At 37.4% G+C, this 22,615-nt stretch overlaps 1 protein-coding gene across 6 annotated transcripts in view; it reads right to left on the reverse strand.

Moving 5' to 3' along the window:
- RGS7 (regulator of G protein signaling 7) overlaps positions 1–22,615 on the reverse strand; it is a 228,220-nt gene that overhangs the window by 180,016 nt on the left and 25,589 nt on the right. The window lies entirely within an intron of this gene.

Raw genomic sequence — 22,615 nt, forward strand, 5'->3', positions numbered from 1 at the left:
TCCTAACAGGATAATTAGCTTCCCTGTGAACTCATCTACATTACTGCACCAGTTTAGGTGACAAATTCACTTCCAAGGCAAGCTTTCCACCTAACCAGGGAGACCTTGCATTATGAAGCAGCCTCCTCACAGGAGATCAGCTGAATTCTTTTCACACTAAGGTAAACACAAAAATATGCTCCTAATTATCCATTGTACCATGGGACCAGACAAGAGGCTGGCTGAAATAATGTCCCTAAAGTGTATGTGATGGGGACCACAGCAATTATTTCATTGCACAGGTCTCCTCTCATTACACCCTGCTACCCTGTGTGGAGACTTTGTCACTCAAAGCTTTATATCATCCCTAACTGTGAGAAGCATTTTGTCTCAAAGCAAGTTTCAGCTGTAGTCCACGAGTAAGGTCCTGCAAGGACCCCCAGAGGGGGTCTTCCCAAGGGATCTGTGCTGCCTACCCCAGAAAACAAACCTTTCTGCCCATATCCTTCTCCAGATAGCATCCATCTAGTTACCACCTAAAAGTAACAACCAGGACAAAATCATTGCACAGAAGAACTGTAAGGATTTGCTCACATTCCAGCAGTGATTTTATAGTCAAGGACTATTGCCACAGGAAAAAACAATGGTACTATAAATAAATAAATAAATAGATACTGCCAGAAGATTAAATGACTGTCAAGACAGCATTCCAATACAGACTTTTTCAAGTAAACAGCAAGTTATATTGAGCTTTTACTGGTAGTTCAAAAATCTTAAGGCTTCCTACTGTGACAATAGTGAGACTATTAGTGTTGAGACTAAACGTGATAGTTATAAAAAAGTGGTGTTATTACTACCTGAAATATTAAATAGGACTGCCTCACAAAAAGTGTGTTAACCCTCCTCCCATGATAATGCTGCTATTTAGCTTTATAAAACCAACACAAGTATAAACAAAGCAGCACAATTCTTGAGCATAGGTAATCTCAAGGGATAACTACGACCCAGCAAATTTCATTAAATACAAGTTATCAAAAGGCAGGATTTGACTTTATCTAGTCATTCAAAAAAAATTTTTTGTTGCTTGCAAAAAGAGTAAGATTGTGGTTTGAGGTTGCAAAGATGGCTTTCCTTCCAGGTCATGCATGTGAGTGAATAAGATATTCTTCTCCTCTACCTCTTTTATGATTTTCTTCCATAAAATATGTAGCATTACAGAGAAAGATTCTGAACACCTGCAGGTCATTCTAAGAGAGACTATTTTCTGATACTTTATGGCATAAAGTGCATCTAGAATTAAAAAAAAAAAACAAACAAAACAAAAAAGAAACAAAAAAAAAAAAAAAAAAAAAAAAAAACAAGGAAAGGATAGTTTTATCTTCCAGTCACCAGAAAGTTCCCTAAAGCCCACTCTGCCACTCTGAGAATAACACCATGTCATCTGATACAACAATAAGTTAGAAACACAGTAAGTACAGGCAGGCTGCCCATTAGCTCCAGTTTTCAGAGTATAACTGAGCTTCCCCTCAGCAGCATTTTAGATTTCATTTCATAAGCAAAAAAAGAAATTTGCATATCTTGAAATGCTTAAAAAAACAAGGTCATCAAGCAATTCTCATACCTCACTTTACAATCTCAAAAAGAAAAACCCTGCCCTAAAGATGTTATGCTTCCTTGAGGATTTTTGCCTATTAAGAAAACTCCATTTGAGATTTAGTCTCCATTTTGTTTCATATTATGGAAAATCACCAACTATATTAAACATTTCTCAGAGATACAGGCAAAAGAATTCTAATCTTGATGTATTTCACCTGTTTTTATAGAGGCTTGATGATTAGCTCCACAGCTAACTATCATTAACTTATGCCAACAACCAAGGTTAATGACACCAGACAAACATCCCTGACAAGAAGCCTCTAGAAGCAAAAAAAGGTGTTCCCTTGGCATCCTCCAACTTGCTAAACATTACTTTTCATTATTTTTATTTCACTTAGTTAAAAAAAAAAAAATCAAAAAAATCATTTAGGAGCTGCAGAAGTCTGAATTCTCTTTCTGAGACACAGCCCACATAAGAAAGAAAGTGGCATGGTGTCATTAAGCACTATGCCAATAAGGGACAGGATAGATAAGAGCTGGAGGTGAGGGTCAGTATCAGCTCAGCCTAAACAAGCCAGCAAGCAAGTCTGTGGATCTGCTCACTGCTCTGATACTTTTTAGTTAGGAAAACGCTTTCATGCTACAATGCCTAATGAGTATTTCAGACATACTTCTACTGCCATAAAAACCTACCTTAATACAGCATTTAAAGAGATAATGATAATAACAATGACCTTCTTGGTAGAAAAGATGCCTTTAATCTTAAGGTACCTCCTTTGAAGGAGGAAAACTAGCATTCAAGTCCAAATAAAATTTCTCTTGACAAGATGCAATTCCTTATGAAAAAACTACTACCTCATAGTTAGTATCATCTCCCAGATACACACCCACCTCGCACACCTCTGTCCAACCAGTCAACTGAAGGAATTTCCTTTGCCAGCTACAAATCACTTGTAACAAAGATTCTGGAGGAAAATATGAAATACAAAGCCTTTAAAACTTTCCTTGGGTAGAAACATTCAATTACAGGCCCATCTGCCAAACCCTTCCTCGATTAAAGCATGAAATACAAAGAAACGTTAAGGGAAATATGAGCACTAAAACCAGAAAAAGCCTCAATTGCATAAGATTCAGAGATCAGTGCATAAAATATACCCTCCATTCAAAAGGAAAAGGGTGTACATTGCATTTCTTAAAGTTGACAGAGCATGGCTTAGAGCCTTTAGAACGCTACTACTCTCAAATTAAACATAGCTGCCTCACATTTCGTTCGGAGCTTAGCCAATGTCACAGTTTACATTACTTAGGCTATCTTTTTACATCCAGACACAGAGCAATGTTTTTCCCTGTGAAATGGCACAGAAAGCAGTGAGGTAGTGCACACAGACACTGCGCAGGGCCTTCCAGGTATAATCCCACCTCAAGCATCCTTACACATGATCTTGAGATTCACATCTTATCTGAGTTTCACTGGCCTCACAGACATTTTCTCTATTTCGCAGATTGATTTTCCAACCCCCACCCTGCCAAAGCTTGGACAAGTTTTGTTCATCTACATTTAATTTCCTGAAATCATCAGGAGAGATTATTTTAAGCATCTGTGCATTTTAACCATTTCTGATTTTAACCACAAATCTTTAAGTGAAGCAGGGTTGTGTGACATTCTTCTAAGGGAGAGAAGGTGACATTGCAGGTCCTGTTGGGTTTTGTCAACTCCTTTGACAACAAATTATACAGCTGTCAACAACAGCAATGTGCTTTTAAAAAGTCTACACCCTTTGACAGGATATAACAATCTCTATTCTAAATTTGGCCTGCATTTTATTAAATACAATCTACTCTTCAACCTCTGCACTAAAATTCAGTTGGAAAATGGGGTTTTCATAAGAGGTAAATTACCCACTCCTTACCAAAATCAAGACCAACTTAAAATCCTACTGTCTACAAGTCTTATCACACTACTTAGTTTAATACTTATAATTGCACAGGTCTGTAAAAAAAAGGCACAATATTTTCAGCTGTCAAAAGGAAAATATCTATCCTTCCCATCATCAGCCTTGAGGTATTTTAACAGCCCATTAACACTTTGAAGACTGAAAGGAATCATGAAAGATTTTCTTTCCTCAGTTCTTGAAAAACACTTCTAGAAAACCAAGACAGCACTTCCTTCAGTCCTCTGCAAGGCTCCCTGCACACTGCAGTGCTTGAGTGACTCTGTTCACCCCATTTTTTCCCCTCCGTGTTTCCGAATTGCTGACACGATGTAACTAAAGCCTGAGTTATGTGGTTTATTCTATTCTACAAACAGATTCTGTGAAGGACTTGTTCAGGAAGCCACAGATTGTCTAAGCCTTGAAATACATCTCTCATATGAAAAACACTTCCTTCTGATGCAGGCTTATTCTCTACTCCTCATACCAGGCTGTTATCGCAGTCTCTTGCCTCAAACAAGTTCAGCTACAGCAACAGGACAAAACTGGGTTTAGGCTGGACCTGGAAAATGCAGTGAGGGTACAAAGACCACAAAACTTTTGACCCTCTCTTATGAGAGAATATACTCATGTTGGATTTGCTGACATCTGAATGGGTTTCATCAGGCAATGCAATGCAGACATATGCCTGTAAGCCAATCCTTCTGAGATCTCTTTTTAGCCCAACAATCTTCCTAGGGTGTGATTTTCCTTCTGCTAAAGAGAACATTTACATTTGGCTGGAAAAAAAATCTAACCCCACAAAGTAACTCTTTATCAGCACTGGCCATAAAGAGAATCTGAAGGCACTAAATCAACTGCATGTCTATAGTAAACTTAGAGCCCCAGCCATGGCCTGCAGCATTCTAGCAATTCCAGCATCATTCCACCCACTGAGTGCAGCCCAGCAGCTGGGTTGACTGAGTATATATAGTGGTTGGATCCCTAGTAAAACTTTTTTACATTGTGTGTACTCTCCAACACATCCACCTGCATGTCTGTCTAGGTTTCCTCAGGCAAAAATCCAGCAGTCCTAAATTTATAACTCTGGAACGTATAACGTGCTCAAAAGAACATCTTGTTTCAGTAAGGGTTTCACACAGCCTTCATTTGGCTAAGGAGATGGGACACTAGACATGAAGACAGAAACAAGGAGAATCAGGTCCTTTTCATTCACACTAAAAGATCCCCGCTCCCATTCAAATCTACATACAAGTCCCAACTCCTACATATACAGTTAAACAGAAAACTCATCAGTTGCTCTAGGAGCTAGACCAAGACCTTCCCTTCCCATGAAGAAAGGGACAAGATTTCAAATGTATTTTCAGTCCTAAAATGAAAGAAAAAAAAATGTCACGTTTCTATTATGCAAAAATATAGAGGTGTTGTCATCTTATTGCAGGGGTTCCATACTGTTGTCTCCTAACACAGAAGTTTCATACCTTCTTGGTGTTTCTCGTGGGCACCTCCTCAGAGCACTGACTCTTTCTTCTTCACAAGCAGCAAACTGTTTCCAGTTCCCTTCTCAGCCAGCCACCCCACTCTTTTATAGCACTCTTCTTCTCACTGCTTACAGCTGTGGCCTGGTAAAGTCAGGTCTGTTCCTAATCTCTGATAATTGGCCCAGCTGCAACTCCTTACAGGTAAGATTATTTTCCATACTATCTTTATTTTCTTATATTCTCTCCCCCTACATAAAGGTATCATGGTTAAGGTTCAAAGTCAAATTAAATCACTAAAACCTAGGCTGAATTATTCAATAATTTTGAACCATTTGAATGAGCCTTAAATGAAACAATATTTCCTGTCATAATTTATGTTTGATTATTAGAAATTGAGCTACACTTAGGTTTTTATTTGTGAGGCTGAGATGGCTGAGTAGGGATGGAGGAAGCAATTCATGTTCCAAACTGGTAAGAAATCATTGAACAAATGCATATTTACCAATTAATATGAAATTGAAAACAAATATTCACCGAACACTGATAGAGATTATCTTCAAGGCATTTTATTCCTCACTGCACCATAGTTGTACCTAAAACAAGAGATGTGATACTCTCTATTGAATTCAATGGGTTTTCTGTGTTTACAAATACTCCTCACATAAAGAGTAATTCACATTCCCCAATATGCCAAGAGACTTGCAAGGCTGACACTAAAATGGGTATTTTAGACTGGTAAAAGTTTGCATGCACTGCACCAAATGCATAAAAACCAGAGGATTTATGGAGGGGAGATGAGAAAACAGATCTGAGTGATATGCTGTATTTTGCAAAAGAAATATAATCAGAGAAAGCCAAAGTTTGAGAATTTCATTCAAAATGAAGCAAATGTATTTTAGGTCCCTTGAAATTTGGAAGTGACCCTAGCTCCAACCATCAGAATTGCTTTTACTTGGTGTGGATGTACAAATAGATCAAAGGCAGAGCAGTGACTGAGAAAGACACATTTCAAGGAGTGGTCTTTTAGCCTTTTGAATCTTTTTTCTGAAAACACATCTGTTTTCTGTATTAAAGGTACTGAACTGCTTAGAGTTTAGCAATAAATGTGTTATATCATCTCCATAAGCAGAAAGCAAAAACTGCCACAATCTTGTTCAAGTACCACTGGACACCTGAGGAAGGTGTCAAGCATTAATTTCACCCCTCTAATTTCTCTCTGAATGGGCAACTCATGGAGAACCTTATAAAGACAATTTGGAAGAAAAGTTCCAATGTCAGATTAAAAATGTAGGAAATAATTTAAAGCTTTCAAATTAGGAGAGCAGCAAAAAGACAAAAACAAAGAAGTAGAGAATAGAATTAAAGAGTTGGAGGAGCAATAGAAGCAGCTGGGTGAAGGGGTGGAAAAAGAAGAATTGGTGCTTGAGAGTGAAGTCATAAAGTATGGGGGAAGGTGTGGGAAAGAAGTGAGCAAGAACCTTAAGGAAGGAGAAAAATAAGGGAGAAAGGAGACAGCATATATTTTAAACTATTTAAAAATTTGAAGATTCACATTTTTACCATCTGGCAGCATATGCAGTTTATTATCAAGTGCTGGAATGTGTTTTGTGGTGAAGGAAGAACTGTTTCATGAGCTCATCAGAACTGAATAACTGGCCTGTAGTTATCTTCTGAAAAGTGGGAGAAGGCCCAGTGATGAGTTGGATGATCATGTCTAATCCCATCACCAGTACAAATTAAAAATGGGTTCAAACCAGAGTCAAATATTCATGCTGATATAAAGGTCTCTGCTCAGTAAATTCTCCTACCTCTAAATAATGCCTCACACAAGCATTTTGGCCAAATAACATTTTCCAGGAAGAGTGCTATCTGTTAGTCATCATCGTGTTGCATGGAGTGAACTAAGCCTGAAAAAAAATCTGATATATGTCTATTTCAGGGACAATTTCACGCAATAATTCTCCTACTTTTAAGTTCTCAATGTTGCTAAAGATAAAATAGAAAAAAAAAATCCCTATTCCTACAACTCAATTTTAGCTGTCTTTTTACAGCCAGACACACCTGGCAGTAATACTTGGGAGCAGAAGCTGGCTCAAACCTGAGTATACTTCACAGGTTTTCAAGGCCAGTTTCCCTTATCAAACTTGAATTCATATTTTTATTTACTCTAACTTACCAGCACCTATATACACTCACAAATTTCAATTCCTACTGGAAAGCATATGGTGCTTTCTGTTCAGGATGCTTGGAGCCATGTCATGGAACAAAACACTGATGAACAGATTCACCAGTTTCAAACATTGCTCTTGAATTACAGGCATTAATCTGCTGAAGATATTTGATCCTATAATCAAAGGCATAAGAATAGTCTGACAGAGGTAAAGTTATGCTAAAATTGTGTTCAGATTCCCAATTATCTCTCATACTGTAAGCAGCCTTCATTTATCTGACTTAATGAGACACAGCTACAAACTTCATGGAAGCACAGCATAAGAGAGGTAGAATTCACCCTGTGCAGCTACACTTCCATGGGTATACCTGTAGGTAGGGACAGAGCAGCTGAAAAAAAATGGTATTAAAACTAGAGAGGAAGAAAAAGACAGTTTGTTATCTAACAAAACACATTAAAAGAAATATGCATACTTTCCTGAAGGACATATTCTAAATGTTTTATAAATGAGCATAGGTATAATCTGTGAAGCGCCAGAATCAAATAACAAATCATACTAGAGCCTGGTTTTTTGGTTTTTGTTTTTTTTTTTTAATTCTGCAGCTGTAGAGTTTGCCACACTATCTGTGTAGAAAATCAAGATACTGTAGCATAAAAAAATATAATTCTAGTGTAGCTTTCTGGTAGGAAATAAGACCTAAAATCATAAACTGCAATTAAGCTGTTGAAGTCATGTTTGCCTGAATTTGCATAAAGCCTGACATAAGAGCTCAGAACGATGAATTCTTCAGTTTCACTTCAGCATCAGCATTAACTGTCTCATGGTTAATCAAATATGCTCTTCAAGCAAACCCATCTCTCTCCTACATCTTAGAATGAGAATGCAAAGAATAAGCCTGTTATTTCTAACTCTTAGATATTATGACTTGCCTTTGAAAACTTTATCAGCAGGAAGGACGTGACATCCCACTACTCATTTTCATATTCAAAGCTTTTAGTATAGAACTCACTTTCACATTTTAATCTGAAATCAATGAAAACTCCAGATGCAGACCTTTCTGTCTTGCAAGGAATGCATAAGACTTAGTTCTCAGTCTTCAACACAGCATGTTCTCACAGTGCATATTTTTTCAGACATCTATCATTTTAAAAAAAGCTTTTTGTTTCCCAACTGCAACCCAAAATTTTTACAACAACTATAAAAAAACATGCCATAATCCCTGACAAAAGGGTGCCAGCAGCCACTTAGCAGCCTTGGCCAAATTCAGAAGAGCCTTACCTACCCACTGCATCTTAGTATGACTGCAGAACAAATATAACTTTAACTCTAAATCGTGTTGGAGGTGGTGTTCAAAGTGATTGGAGAACTGAGGCAAATTTGGCAAGAAGTGGACGTTTGTACTCATTGCAAATCACTTTGAATTCAATCTTCAAACAAACAGAAGCCTGAGTGTGAGCTACAGTTCGAAGTGATCTGACCATCCTTCTCCAGGTCTCTCAAGGTAGATGAAAACCATTTTTGCTCAAACATCTCAGGGATGTCAAAAACAAAAGTAGTTCCTAAAAGGAATTTTTTTTTTAAAATGCCACAAAGTAGAACATATACTTTAAATTCAGCTCTACATTAACAGGAATATTCATACCTCTCTGTTTACTTGGCTCTTGGTATAGAGGATAAATCTAAAGAAATCTCAGTCTGGATCTCGTGCCAACAAGAACTGTGGGAAGACAGAGATGCCAGTTTGTGTTCTCCTAGGCATTCTAAGGATTCAGGGACAAATTTTTCATACTTTATGCATGCAAAACTGAAGGAGAGTTCCACTGGAAAAAAAATTAATTAGGGTAAAGAGCAAAGGATTTACTCAAGCAGAGTTCCTAATGCCCTCAATAAGTATAAAATCTAGAGGTCTATTCAAATATATATTCACAATCCATTTCTTTAGAAGAGATTTTGCTAACAGGTGCTGTAAATTGGCAATCTGAAGATATCAGAAAATCTAGAATGAAGTTACAAATGGGCTAGACATACTATAAAGTTCACATTACAGGTCATGGAAGCTTAGAGCCAATTTAATCCCTGAACCAATTCTACTGATTTTTCTGGAAGTCCACAGTTATTCAGATTCTACAGCATCTAACAAACTATCATGAACCTCTAAGGGGCTCTAGACTTTGACTTCTTGAACAGAAACCTGAGCTCACAGAATTTTATGACAGAATTAATTTGCTGTAATATCAAATTAGGGAAGAACACTTTTATATCTTCAGCAAGAGATGGAACTTTACCATCCTTGGAGGAACAGAAATTAGCTTCAGACCTACATCATTCACTTGGATATTATACAGAAGCATTTTTTTCAGAGATGACAAAGTTTCATCACAGAAGGGTGCATCAAAATGAAGTACACAATTTTGGAGTGCAGTGATAGTGAGACTCAGATTAGCAAGACTTTCTAAGACTTGAATACCACAGGGGAACCAAATCAGTTTAAATATGTGTTATATGTGTAAGCAGAATGTGTTGATAACCGAATATAACACCCTGACTTCAGATGTCAGTATGATGAAAGTCTACACACAGTATTAGGGAGCTTGAAGCAGTTCCAGAGGTCCTGAAAGTTGCACCTCATTAACAGCAACATTGAAAGCCACAGTGTATCCCCACTGATTTACATCCTTGTTATTAAGGAATTATTCCATTTTATCAGGAATGCATTCTGCCACATAAATGAAAATAATGTTTACTGTCTGCAAAGAAGAGACAGCAAAGGAGTAGAGGAAGTAAGCATCTTCCTTATCATATCATGATACAAAAAGTATCATGTTATATCTAGAGTGTTTATATCCAGAGCTGAGACAACACAATGCTAGAGACACACAGAATAGCTCTACATTTGTAAAGCAACATCCATTTATCAGTAAATTAGGGAAAAAAAATTAAGATACCAAAAAACATCACCCCAGGTATCATCTGTACTTTTGTAAGTTGATATCTGCCTGTGTCCTACAGTAAAACTTACCTAACAGAGCAGAGGGGTGAGAGCACTCCTCATCAAGTCTGCCAAGGTTAGAACAAAATTAATTTGTGATATTAACACAGTGGGGACAAAAGACACTTCTACAGCTTTGATGGTTCCCAAAAGGTGGAACTCTATTTAGTAAAATAGGAAGATGTCACTACCATTCTGCTTAGCAGTGGACAGTGCTCAGTGATAAAGTCTGCCTAACAGAGCTGCCTACAGCACTGCTTATTAAAGCAGATTGTTATTTCCCATAATAAAAAGTTTTCCTAGTTGTTTATAACATTATACTAAATAAACCAATTAACTAGAGGTGCCAAATGCCTGACATGTGCTAAAGACTTCTGTTGGAAAATATTTCAGAAAAGCCAATAGCTCCAAGAATCAAAAGAAAATGAAATAATTATTATGGTAATATTAAAACAACTCCTGCAATTTAGAATAGAAATCAGTCTGAAACCTGGCCAGTCACAGAGGCCATTCTACCCTGATATCCAATGGGCTGTATTGGACACTCCTATTCATAACCTTGAATCTTTAGGAATTCAAACTAGTAATCTTTTCCTGAGCTAAGCAATAGTTCTCTTCACTTTTGCACTCAGTTCTGCCACAGATGTCTTTCAGGACAACCAAAACTTGAAATTGGCAGATACTAGAACATTCTGTATCTGAATAAGGACAAGAAATCTCAAACCTCCTACCTGTGTGTATTTCTGTATTCATATAAATGAGAAATAAGTACAGGAATAATGAATGCTTATTCAGCAAGCACCTTTTCTTTGTCACATTACTGTTTCCTTCTATGAGGGAAAAAAATTAAAAGCTTAAAAAAACATTTTGAAATGCTACCATACACAATGTTAAATGCTGTAGTAACAGCAGTATACCTGAAGACCTGCACTCAAATGTTTGACTTTTAGGCACCCTTGAAAAAACCAAACGGCAAACTCAAAGTTTGAAAATTAGGTTACCGTATCAATGTAATTATACAGAAAGTGCCACACTGACACCTTGTAATTTTCTAGTTGGAGCAAGGATTGTTGGAGCTCTACAATGGCTGCCATTTTGCAATAACTACTACCTATTATGATTATGGAAATAAGAGATGACAATACTAAACTATTTCTTATATATTGGAATGTTATGTATCAGGGCAAGGGAAACAAGGAAGAGGGGGGACCAGACGAAAAAGACAGGATATAGGTCATATGTGCTGGTTCAAGCTATGATTAATGAAGACCACACACTAACTACTCAGCAAAATATAGTTTGTTTGATCTTTACTGAGCTGTCACTTAAGCATGTCCCCAGCAAATATTCTTCTAGAAATGTAATTCTGTCGTTTCTGCCAGTCACAGGAGGGAGCTGCTGGTGCTGGCACTAATGACAATTGCCTAATTGTGCTTATCAGAACAAAGGTACTTATCTAAAGTGCGAAGCCTTGTTTCTGACAATAAGCCATAACAAGCAAAATTAAAATCCTCAAAAACATAATACAATTTAATGATAAAATCTCCAGATATTTCAGATCATTGAGTCATTTAGCTCAGAATAGACCCATGAGATCATCAAATCCAACCATCAACCCAGCACTACCAAGTCCCCCACTAAACCATGTTCCTACATGCCTTCTAGGCACTTCTACACATCTTTTAAATACCTCCAGGAGTATTTAAACTTCGACTTTACTTCCCTGGGCAGTCTGCTCCAATACCCGACTATCACAGCATATGTCACAGTTGAGACCACCACAACACACAGAGTATCATCATGCAATTTCAGAAAGCATCAGCCCATACAGAGCAACACCTTACCACTTCAGAAGGCTTCAAGCACCTGCTCTTACAGAGTAACACCACCTCATTCAGAAGGCTGTGAGCATTGACTCTTCTTGTTTAGCCCAGCCTTTTATGCCCTCATGTTGATGCACTGCACCTGTGTGCCTCTGTTCCCTTTGGTGGTTGGTCAGTGCCCCTGGGCACTCCAGGTCTCATTGCCTTCAATGCTGCTCACCTGCTGCTCACAGCTGGGGCCCATTGGGGATGAGGCTCAGCCAATTACCACAAACTGTGTGCCTCCACTTGACAACCCCATAGGTGAAGAAAATTTTTTTTTTATATTCAGTCTAAACCTCCCCAGGTGCAACAGTAGACTTTTCCCTCTTTTTCTATTGCTTTTTACTTAAGACAATCAGTAACAACCTCCCCCTTTCTACAAACTCTTTCAGGTAGTTGTAGAGAACAAATGAGGCCTCCCCTGTGCCTCCTTTTCTTCAGGATAAACACTCTTGGCTCCCTCAGATGGTCCTTGTAGGACTTGTGCTCCAGACCCTCTACCAATTTTGTTTCCCTTGAGTTTAATAGAATTTTAACATTATTCAATTAGAACAAACAATGTCAGAATAAAAGAGCACGTACAGTTTAGACTGGAAAGTCACTGGGGCCTTGGACACTAAATCAATTTTAGTTTCTTCTCCGCTGCTTTGGAGATAATTATTTTCTGGTTTTTAATCACAATCAGAGATAAAATTAAGTACTTTTATAAATGTAGCAATAATTTTAAGAATGCCCCCACTCTGCAACACAGCACCATGGGATAAGAGGCATAATGTGGGCCAGATCATCTGACACTTGTGGTAGCCATCACACACTTAGAACTCTAATCACTCATTCTTTTTCTAGTCACATTGGTCATTGAAAGAACAGGCCAGAAGCAGAGCATTGTTTAAAACAGGGGTCTCCCTCACCAAAAAAAAAAACCAGCTAACAACCTAGTTTTTACACAAAGAAATATAGGGAAACATGCTTTGTCCAGAATTAGCTCTTGCTCACCAAGAGAAGCATGTTATTCTTCACATCTCCTGATCAGGTAGCTCAAGCTAAGACTTCCAGCTTATGGCAGACAATGAAAAAGTGCTAGAGGTAGGAAAATTATTAGACCTACAAATCATGGTTAGAGTCCTGTTTAAAATGAATTTAAGACTTAAATTCTTCTGAATGCAGGAAGACATGGACACACACTTTTTTTTTTGCTCACTTGTTCAGTTGGACCACCCTATTTTTCTTCTGCATCAATTCCCCTATCTCCAGTTGTTTCATCTTCTTTACTAGCTTTGACTTTTCCTTTTGTTCACAAAATTTTCATTAAAGAAAAAGCAACTTAGGGACAAAGAACATAAAAAAAGGAAGGAGGAGTGATATTTTGTCTGTATTGTTTTCAGGCTCTAATTTAGCTTTCTGGTTGATTCAGAAATATAACCATTTAATACATTTTCTTCTAATAAGTAGATGTTTGTAACACCAACACTTCTAATCTGACACATAAAATTTCTTTCCATGAAAGGCAAATACAAGGAATATGTAAGACTACTTCATTAAACTAACAATGTCCAGTGGGGAAGAACGAAGATCATGGCTGTGAGTCTAATGACAAGTGATAAAATTTTATATTTTCAGGGTGATAAGTCATTTCCACTCCCTCACGAATTTTACTAGAAGGCAGTGTGAATGTACTTTCAGTTCACTTTTAGATATTTTTTTATAAGCAGCAAATATAAATTATTTCAAAGTAAAATATTTTACTTTTTAACAACCACTGTGTTCCACTCTTCACTGAAAAAAACCTCCAACAATAATATAGCTCCTTACAAATAAATTATCTTACAGGAAGGCAGAAGTTTCTTCTACTCCCCCTTATTTTCCTGTAATATGAAATCCCTGTCTGCAAAGCCAAAGCAAGTTGCAGAAGCTACAGTTTGCATATCTATAGAAAAAAACCCCAAAGAGTTGTGGATAGAGGAAGATCATAAAAAGTGGTTTTGACAAGGTAAAAATACATGAAGACTTACATAAGAATTTTTTTAATCAATTAAAATATAAGACAAACAGAATTACGTTATTACATTCATTACCACCCACAAACAAAACTGCCTATAGCAAGCTGCAACTTGTTGCCCCCAGCTAAGCACAAATACATTTTCAATCTTAAATACACATTGAAATATAATTAGATTTTATATATAGGCTTGATTACAGTTACAGTTTCTGTTACAAGCAAAGCCCTAACTGGGTCATCTATAGCTTAAGCAAGAGTTTAATCACAGCTTCTCTCTGCTCTTAGAATAAACAGTAGGACTCTCTGAAATGCATTACTTCTTATCTTTAGATTTTTCTGCTATCTTTACCATGCTCTGAAGAGAGCTTGCCATTTCACTTGGTCTCAACATACCATTACACATGATAAGGCATGGAAATCCATATTTCATAAAAGGACAAAATTTCTCCCTCATGGTACTACCTAAGAAAGTCTCATCCTTTTCCTTTCCTTTCTCCATCTCTTCCAAGAAAACGTGTGTTTTGGCATTTTGTGAAATTTTATTGAAATTGCTAGTCACCTTTTTTTCTAGTATATGCTCTTAGTGCATAAAAACAGCTGTCAGACATTGAGAACTCTTTTTCAAAACCTGGTTTGATAGGGAGTTTCTTAATGTTCCATGCTCTGGACTAGGTCAGGCACCTTTATTTTAATCAGTTACTTCCTATGTGGGCTGCTGTGTGTAACCACAGAACACACTGTCTCTACATTATTACCCAGACTTGTAATGAGTGCAGAAATGTAATGCAGCATTTTTGCGCACTTTGAGGTTTGTACCCTGCAAACTTACCCTAAACTGATTGATTAGGAGAAGGACACAGTGTGTCTAAAACTTAAATAGACAGAAACCACCTATATCTATTAACCTAATGGATTAGAAAGGAAAAAGAAATCCTTGTCTCAGGACAAGAAAGCTGAACAGCACTGAGATTATTTGGTAAAATATTTAGCATTTAGCCTATTTGCTCTGGTGTGCTGTGGCTTTGTTCCAATCTTCTGCCTCATAATGCTGCTCTGCCTTACAGCATTCAAGGATATGTAATTCTCAAAAATCAACAGAACAGCTGCCTTTGAAGTCAGCCAAATTCAGCTTAAAAGATTTATAAAAATGCTGATGCAAATGGCCATTTTTAATGTATGAAGTCTCCTAATTTTCAACACCCAAAATGTAAGCTTTTTTAGATAAAGAACATATTTCATTAGTATTCAGTGACTTGTGCTGAAATATACACGACTGCAAAGCATATGACTTAAACTACACAATCTATAAACGAAAAAGAATTCTGGTTAGTAAGCTACCACCAACAAATTTCCACAAGAACTACTATCATCATCTTGATTGCATTTTTATTACATTATTTTCTAAGTGAATTTTAGAGGTACTTGAAATCTGCAAGATTATTTGATTACATAAAAAGGACACTAGCTGTGCCATACTCAAAGGAATATATTCTTCCCAACAACACACTTTCTGTCCTGACAAGCAGCACTGGACATTTTACAGCCTAAAACTCTGCAGTGGTCTCATTTACATAATTACATAATTATTGCAAAGCATACATTACTCTTTTGGGATTAGAATTGCACATATATTGAACTGCTTCTTCATAAAAGCGTGTCTTGCCATGTAGAAGTATTTAAAATGTTAGATCTATGCACCTTGTCAAAAATTACTAGTTACTGTTAAAGCCTATATTTTAATCATTGCTTTTAATTTACTAAGAATTGCAACACCTCTTTCTTATATTCCTTCCTTGCAACAGCAGTAGAGAAAATCATTGCCTCCTCTAAAAGCAATCTTGACTGACCACCTAGATTCAGAGGCACAGCCCTGAATTTCTAAGTTGGACAAGTAAAACCAAACACGTTTTCTAAGACAATGGCCACTTCCTAGTTCCACAGAGCTTTCCACATTGAAGGCACTAAATTTAAGACTGCAAGTGTTTGGTTTCCTTCAGGAAGAGTAAAAAAAACATGCATTCTACCATTTATCAAGTTGTCCAATAGGTTGCCACACATAAAACCTGGAAAGAGGAGATTGTCTCACTGGAAGCACAGCTATTTCCTAGAGTAGAATTTTTATTTTGGAGCCCATTTACCATGACTAAACAAAAAAAATCTTTTAATCCATGCAACAAGTATGGCAGCCTTCGAAAACTTCCTCAAAAGTACCCATAATGAGTACTAGAAGCAAAACCAAAAAACTCTGAAAAGTGTGACAGGTTCTTACTATTACTTTATATGGGACTCAAACTTCATAATTGGCTGAACTGAAAGAAGAATAAAAGATATAGGTAATATCTTTAACAGTAGTACTTTGACGGCAGGAAGGGTGAAGAGTGACCCAAAATATTACCATGCCATGTTTTAGGCTCCTTGCCAAGCAGAGAAAGTCAAGTTCTGCATAAGCAGGACAGTCAAAAGATTTGGGAATAACCAAGCTTTTAGGAAATTTTTATTTTTGAGATTTTTTGGCCACAATCTGGCAGGTCAGATCAGAAGCTCCTTTAATATTAAGGTAAACTAACATCTAGGATGGCTCCTTTTTCAACCCTAGTTGAGGTTCCAGCTCAACTAGTATTCTGTCACTGTCAATATGGTGTTAGCATTGAAGTCTTGTCTTTTTTCACACTTCCCTTTTGCCCCTACAAGGAAAAAAGAAATAATAATGTCTACAGGAACAATGTAAACATTAATTTACAAAATGAGAACAAATCCCACTTCTGCTCAAGGTACTACCAGTCCTAGGTACAATCTCAGCATGCACCTCCAATCATGTATTAAGTACTTTTTCCAAGAGATTTCTTGATGGTGATAATGAATTTTGAAAGTGCTACCTATAAGCAAGTGAGTAAAGCCAGGGATAGTTAAAAGCAGGCAGAGAAGGCAGATGGCAAAAGACAAGAGTTTTTCAAGTCTGAAAGCTCACAGAAACAATTATTTGCATGCTGTAAAACTGCTTTTTATACAAACTACTCTTTTAACCACATAGTCTAGAGCAAGTCTGTTCAAGACTAATGCTCCACTGCCAAGACCTGAGCACTTAGGACGTGACTTCTTTGGTACAGCGTTACCCTACATTCCGTTCTACCATTCCCAGGCAAAACCAGGTTTCAAAACTTCCACCAAAGGCATCACATCTGACCAAAACTCTTCCAGATTTGCCCTTTTCATTTTAGGTATAGTATAATGACAGATTTCACAGAGAAGAATTTTGGAATCTCTTATACATAGCAAATGAACGGGGGTATAATTAGAGACTCCTAAGACTTTTAACTTTTGCAAGTAGGCATCTGTATTTGTCATGCAATCCTGTCATTTGAGTATTTTGATTAGCAAAACTGACAAAGCATCATACTGTATTTACTTCATTCAGCAATTCATTACCTCATAAATAAGTGCTTGTGAACTGAAATAAATTAAAGCATGTTCAGTAAAGGCATGTCAGCTTTGTAGGTTGCGTCATTACTTTGACATAACAAAGTTTCTCAAACTGTAACAGTTTATATAGAAGTTTAGCAAATTTCAGGTACTCCTTAATTAAGTGAAAGTATGATCTGCTTTATTCCAGACTTAATAGAGATATTATTGAAACTCTGAGCTTGCTGTGTCTTTTTATGGCATTAAAAGTCACCACACAAGGAAAATTCTTTGTGGCAATGAAAGCCCTGAAATTTTTAAGGTATATTTTTTGAGGCTTCACCTCACTTTGGGGAAGTACATAGTGATAGGAAAACAAACAGCTTATGAATGCATTTATTTTTCACTTGCATTTTCCATTTAGCCTCATGGATAGACTGCTGTTTGTTGCAAATGATTTCACAGGCAAATGCATTTTTAAAATTCAAATCCTGCTTCAAAGTCTCTAATTAAAGCTGCACGTCCTCCATTTGTATTTTAATAGTTCTCTGTTTTACATACTATAACACAGAACCAAGGATGTAATTAGTGGTTTTTCTGAGAGCATAAATTTGTGTTATGCTTGATTTTGAGTATGACAAGGTCAAATAACATTGTTTTGTTAGATCAAATGTTCATAACTAGTTTTCTTGACAGCCAGCGTAAATGCAGTGCTGTCACCAGGCGCATTTATTTCCAGAAACATATAAAATACACCTTAACCCATCCTTAAAAGAATAGTGAGAGAGGGAGGGAGGAAGGCAGGAAGGAAGGAAGGAAGGCTGAATCCTCTTATGAAGCTTAGTATATGCCATGCAATTAATACACCTAAACCAGGTATCATTTGTCATATGTACTTTGAGTTTCCATTTTAAACCAAATTTAATTTCAAATCATCCCAATGTAATACCTGTAATTAAACTTCAAAAGCAAATCAGTTGGCTTTTAAAGTTGATTTTTATTCCAAGGTTTGTGAAATAGTGAAAAAATTCTTATTTTTAATTCTCATAGAGTAAAAATTACAACATTCACTACTACTACTCAGGAAAAAGCTACAATCTCACCACAAAGTTTAAGGAGGAACACAAGCTGAGCCCTTTCAGATACTCATAATTCTCTTCAGTCTATATATAAAACCACTCCTGCAAATCAATTGAACATGGCAATTCTTGGGCTTCACCTCTGAAAGCAGGTGTCAGGGTACAAAGTTAGAAGTCCTACAACACTTTCAAAAGCAATGTCAGAATGTTTCAAAAAGTAGTATGCTGATACAGTCTTCATTTGAAAAAAATAAATCTAAAACGTTTTTTTTGAAGACTTAAGCCTTATTTTATAAGCAAAAGCATAAAATGCCATTGCACTTAATCATTTGATCATACTGAGGTCTTGTTCCTACACAATAGCAAATTACATTCCACAAAAACTAAAAAAAATTACTTAAGACACTACACTAGATAGCTTGGGCCTTTCTTTCTCTTTTATTATATTGCTAACTGTGCCTGTCATAACAGATCATATGGTTTCTAGCAAAGAGATGCATAATGAACTGCTTTGTGGGTGGGCTACAAAAATGCTGACAAACTTGACCATTTTAAATTACTTTTCTGTAAATCTCCTGACTGGAGTGCTCTGCATGTAAATTCCAGCAGCAGCAGCAGTTGCTGCCATAGCAACAGAGTTATTTAGGAAATAATTTAAAGTAAGTATCACATCATATTCAGCCTCTCATGAAAGAAAGCAGACTTGGCAGGAGGATGGGAAGTAGAAGGAGATATAGAAGGTCTAGGGCCTTTGACTGACAAATGAGTTTGTATGTTTCTGATGTTTACTAATCTATAGGAAATGGTATAAATCAATGCTCACCTTTGCATAGTGCTTAGAACTTCCATTGCATTTTTGTTATAAAATCAACCAACATTCAGGAGCAACTTTGCAGCTACATGAGGTCCTTTGTCAGTCCATTTCTCCAGCCTGCTGAGGTCCCTTTGGATGGCAGCACAACCTTCTTCTGTAGCAGCCACTCCTCCTAATTTTGTGTTATCAGCAAATTTGCTGAGGAGGTACTCTGCCCCATCACTCAGATCCTTAATGAAGATGTTAAACTTAGGACTCTTTAAAAATCTCCCTGGCACACCATCAGTTCCTGGCCTCCAGCTAGGTTTTCCACTACTGATCAACACCCTCTGGCTCTGGCCATTCAATGAGTCAGTCAACCTCACTGTGTGCTCATCCTACATCAGCTTCTCTATGAGGATCTTATGGGAGACACCATCAAAAGCATTACTGAAGTAAAGGTGGAATATACCACTGCTCCACCCTTGTCCAGGATCCCAGTCAACTCAGTGTACAAGTATATCAAGTTGGTCAAGCAGGACTTCCCCTTGCTGAATCTATGCTGACTACTCCTGATGACCTTCTAGCCTTCCATGTGCCTGGAAAGGCTTTCCAGTATTAGTTGTTCTTCACTTTTCCAGAGTTCAAGGTTGATTTGCCTGTAGGCCCCTGAGTCCCCCTTATTTTATTTGAAGATAGCAGTCACACTTGCTTTCTTGCAGTTTCCAAGAGCTTTTCTCAGTCCCCGCAATCATTTAAAGATAACTGAGTGGCCTCACACTCAATCACAACTCAAAAACACCACCCAGCTCCCTGAGCACTTCTAGGTGCCTCCCACCTCAGGATCCTCAGACTCATGTATGTCCAGTTTGCTAAAACTTGATCATCTTTCACCAAGGGCACATTTACCTTGTTCCAGATCTTCGCCCCAGTCTCTGGGGCCTGGATTTCCTGAAGGACAGTCTTTACTAGAAGACTGAGGCAAAGAAGGAATTGAGTATTTCAGCCTTTACTACCTTGCCCTGTTCAGCAGCAGGTCCACATTTTCACTACTCATCTTTTTGTCGCTTTTGTACTTACAGAAGTCTGTCTCATTGCCTTTGGGATTTGGCTTTCCTAACTCCATGTCTGCATGTTCAAACAGGGTCTCTGTGTTCTTCCCAGGATGCCTATCCCTGCTTCCACCTTCTATATGCTTTGTTTTTGAGAGTCAGTTTTGACAGGAACTCCATGTAAACCTCCTGCCATTTTTTCCTAACTTCCTACTCTTTAAGATGGTCTGCTGTTGAGCTTGGACAAGGTAATACTTGCAGGAGGATACAATATAAGAAAATAGAGGTAGTATAGAAAGTAGTTTTACCCCCTAAATAGTTGCAGCTGGGTTAATTATTAAGGATTAGGAGCAGACCTGATGTTAACAGGCCACACCTGTAGCCAATCAGAAGAGTGTTATGAAAGAGTGGATTGGTTGGTTGGTGGGAACTGGAGTCAGCTGCTGCTGTGAGGACAAGGAAGGGTCAGTGCCTAGAGGAGCTGCCTATGAGAAACATCAAGGCGGTACAAAACTCTAGCAATATGGAACCCTTGCAATGGAAGGACAATAGAACTCCTGCAATATAATGACAACAAATACTTGCATATTAATCAGCTTTCTTGGGTCTCTCTTTGCTTCAAGGCTTTATCCTGTGGCCTTATCCTGACGCCACTGAGCAGATCTCTGAAGTCAGAGAGTCAAAGTCTGCTCTCCTAAAGTGACATCACTGTGATCTTGCTTTTTGCCCTGCTCCCTTATATCAGAATCTTGAATTCTATCATTTCATAGTCACATTCACATTCTTACTGAGCCCTTACATGTCTGAGGGAGGTCCAGCAGAGCATTTTTCACTGTGTCCTCGATTACTGAGCTTGGGAAGTTACTACTTGCTAAAATTCTCATTCATTCATTCACTCCTTTTAAGAAGTTTACATGATTGCAGAGAAACTAGCTTCCAAAGGGGAAAGGTGACGATTATTTAATTCATTTACAACACTCCTAGCTTGTTACCAAACAAACACCAAGAAAGCAAAATACATCTCTAAATAAAATGTGAATATTTGCGTCAAATCAAGAAGATGACAGAAAACAAAATGGGCAAACTACAGCACAGTCATATAAACAAATAATATCTCCATGAAACCCAAGTCCATTTGACTCACCACAGAATGCAGAACAGACGCACAAAGATTTCTACCTTTACAATCTTCAAAGGCTAAACATTAATACTTGAAGTGGAGATTAAATTAAGTATTCCAATTACCATTAGAGAAGAGAGGAAATTTTCTTATGGTTTTTTGAAGACAAAAACTTTTGAGTGAAGTGAGCACTTTTTCACTAGCTGCAAGCCCCACTGAGCTCAAGGAGGCTGTATAGGCTGGAATGAAATCCCATCAGAAGAGTCTGGCTGCAATCTCTCCAGATTCTACAGCTAACTTCCAGCATAAAGCTTTTCTTTTTTTTTCCCCATCACATATAAAATATAGCCTCATTCATGGAATACTCACTGGAAATGAGAATTATAGGAAAGATGAGAAATGTGTTGTTATATGTACAGATACTTCAACAGTGAACACTAAGTAAATGTAACAGATTCTCACAAGCAATGCCAGTTACAGCATTCCATATTTCTAAATTCTTCCCTATTTGCTACACTATTAGGAACTGAATTTCCATCCGCATGCCTCCATTGCTTTTATTCCATACCCGGTACTTCATGTAGATAAATGAGTAACAGAACTTGTTTCCTAGACATGATTATGGCAGCTACATCCACACAAGTCAATAGGGACTTATCTACCTGCTCACCATCATGTTTTCTGTAAAGGACATTCTGCATTTCTCTCGAGGCATGTTTGCAATAATAAGTGCTCTTAAATCTATTATTACATCACTCAGCCTTTTATATATATTTTAAGGTAATATTTGCATATGTACAGAGCACTACAAAAACAGCCATATCAGTGTGTGCTCACCTGCTGTAGCACTAGTGTAAACCTTTGCTATTGAAAAATATCCTATTGTCCAGGATAGTCTTGACAATACTCTCCTGGGTTAGCTAGAAATGCACTGAAAGAGTTGCCACGTGTCTCACCTTTCCATCTTAACAAGAAATGAACTGTATAAACTCATTCTTAAAAATACTGTGCCAGCCCATCTTTGATGGCAAAATTCTATTCTTTCACATACTGTAGACTATTCTGTATCAGCTCTCTGGTACACAGAAGGATGTTCTGAAAGGATGCGTACATCATACACCTCCTTCTGTTTTCTCATCAGTCTTTGTAAAAAATTTGTAT

This window comes from Melozone crissalis, unplaced genomic scaffold (genome assembly GCF_028551555.1).
Source record: "Melozone crissalis strain CALT ecotype California unplaced genomic scaffold, PUWL_Pcris_2 ptg000027l_1, whole genome shotgun sequence".
Taxonomy (NCBI): Eukaryota; Metazoa; Chordata; class Aves; order Passeriformes; family Passerellidae; genus Melozone; species Melozone crissalis.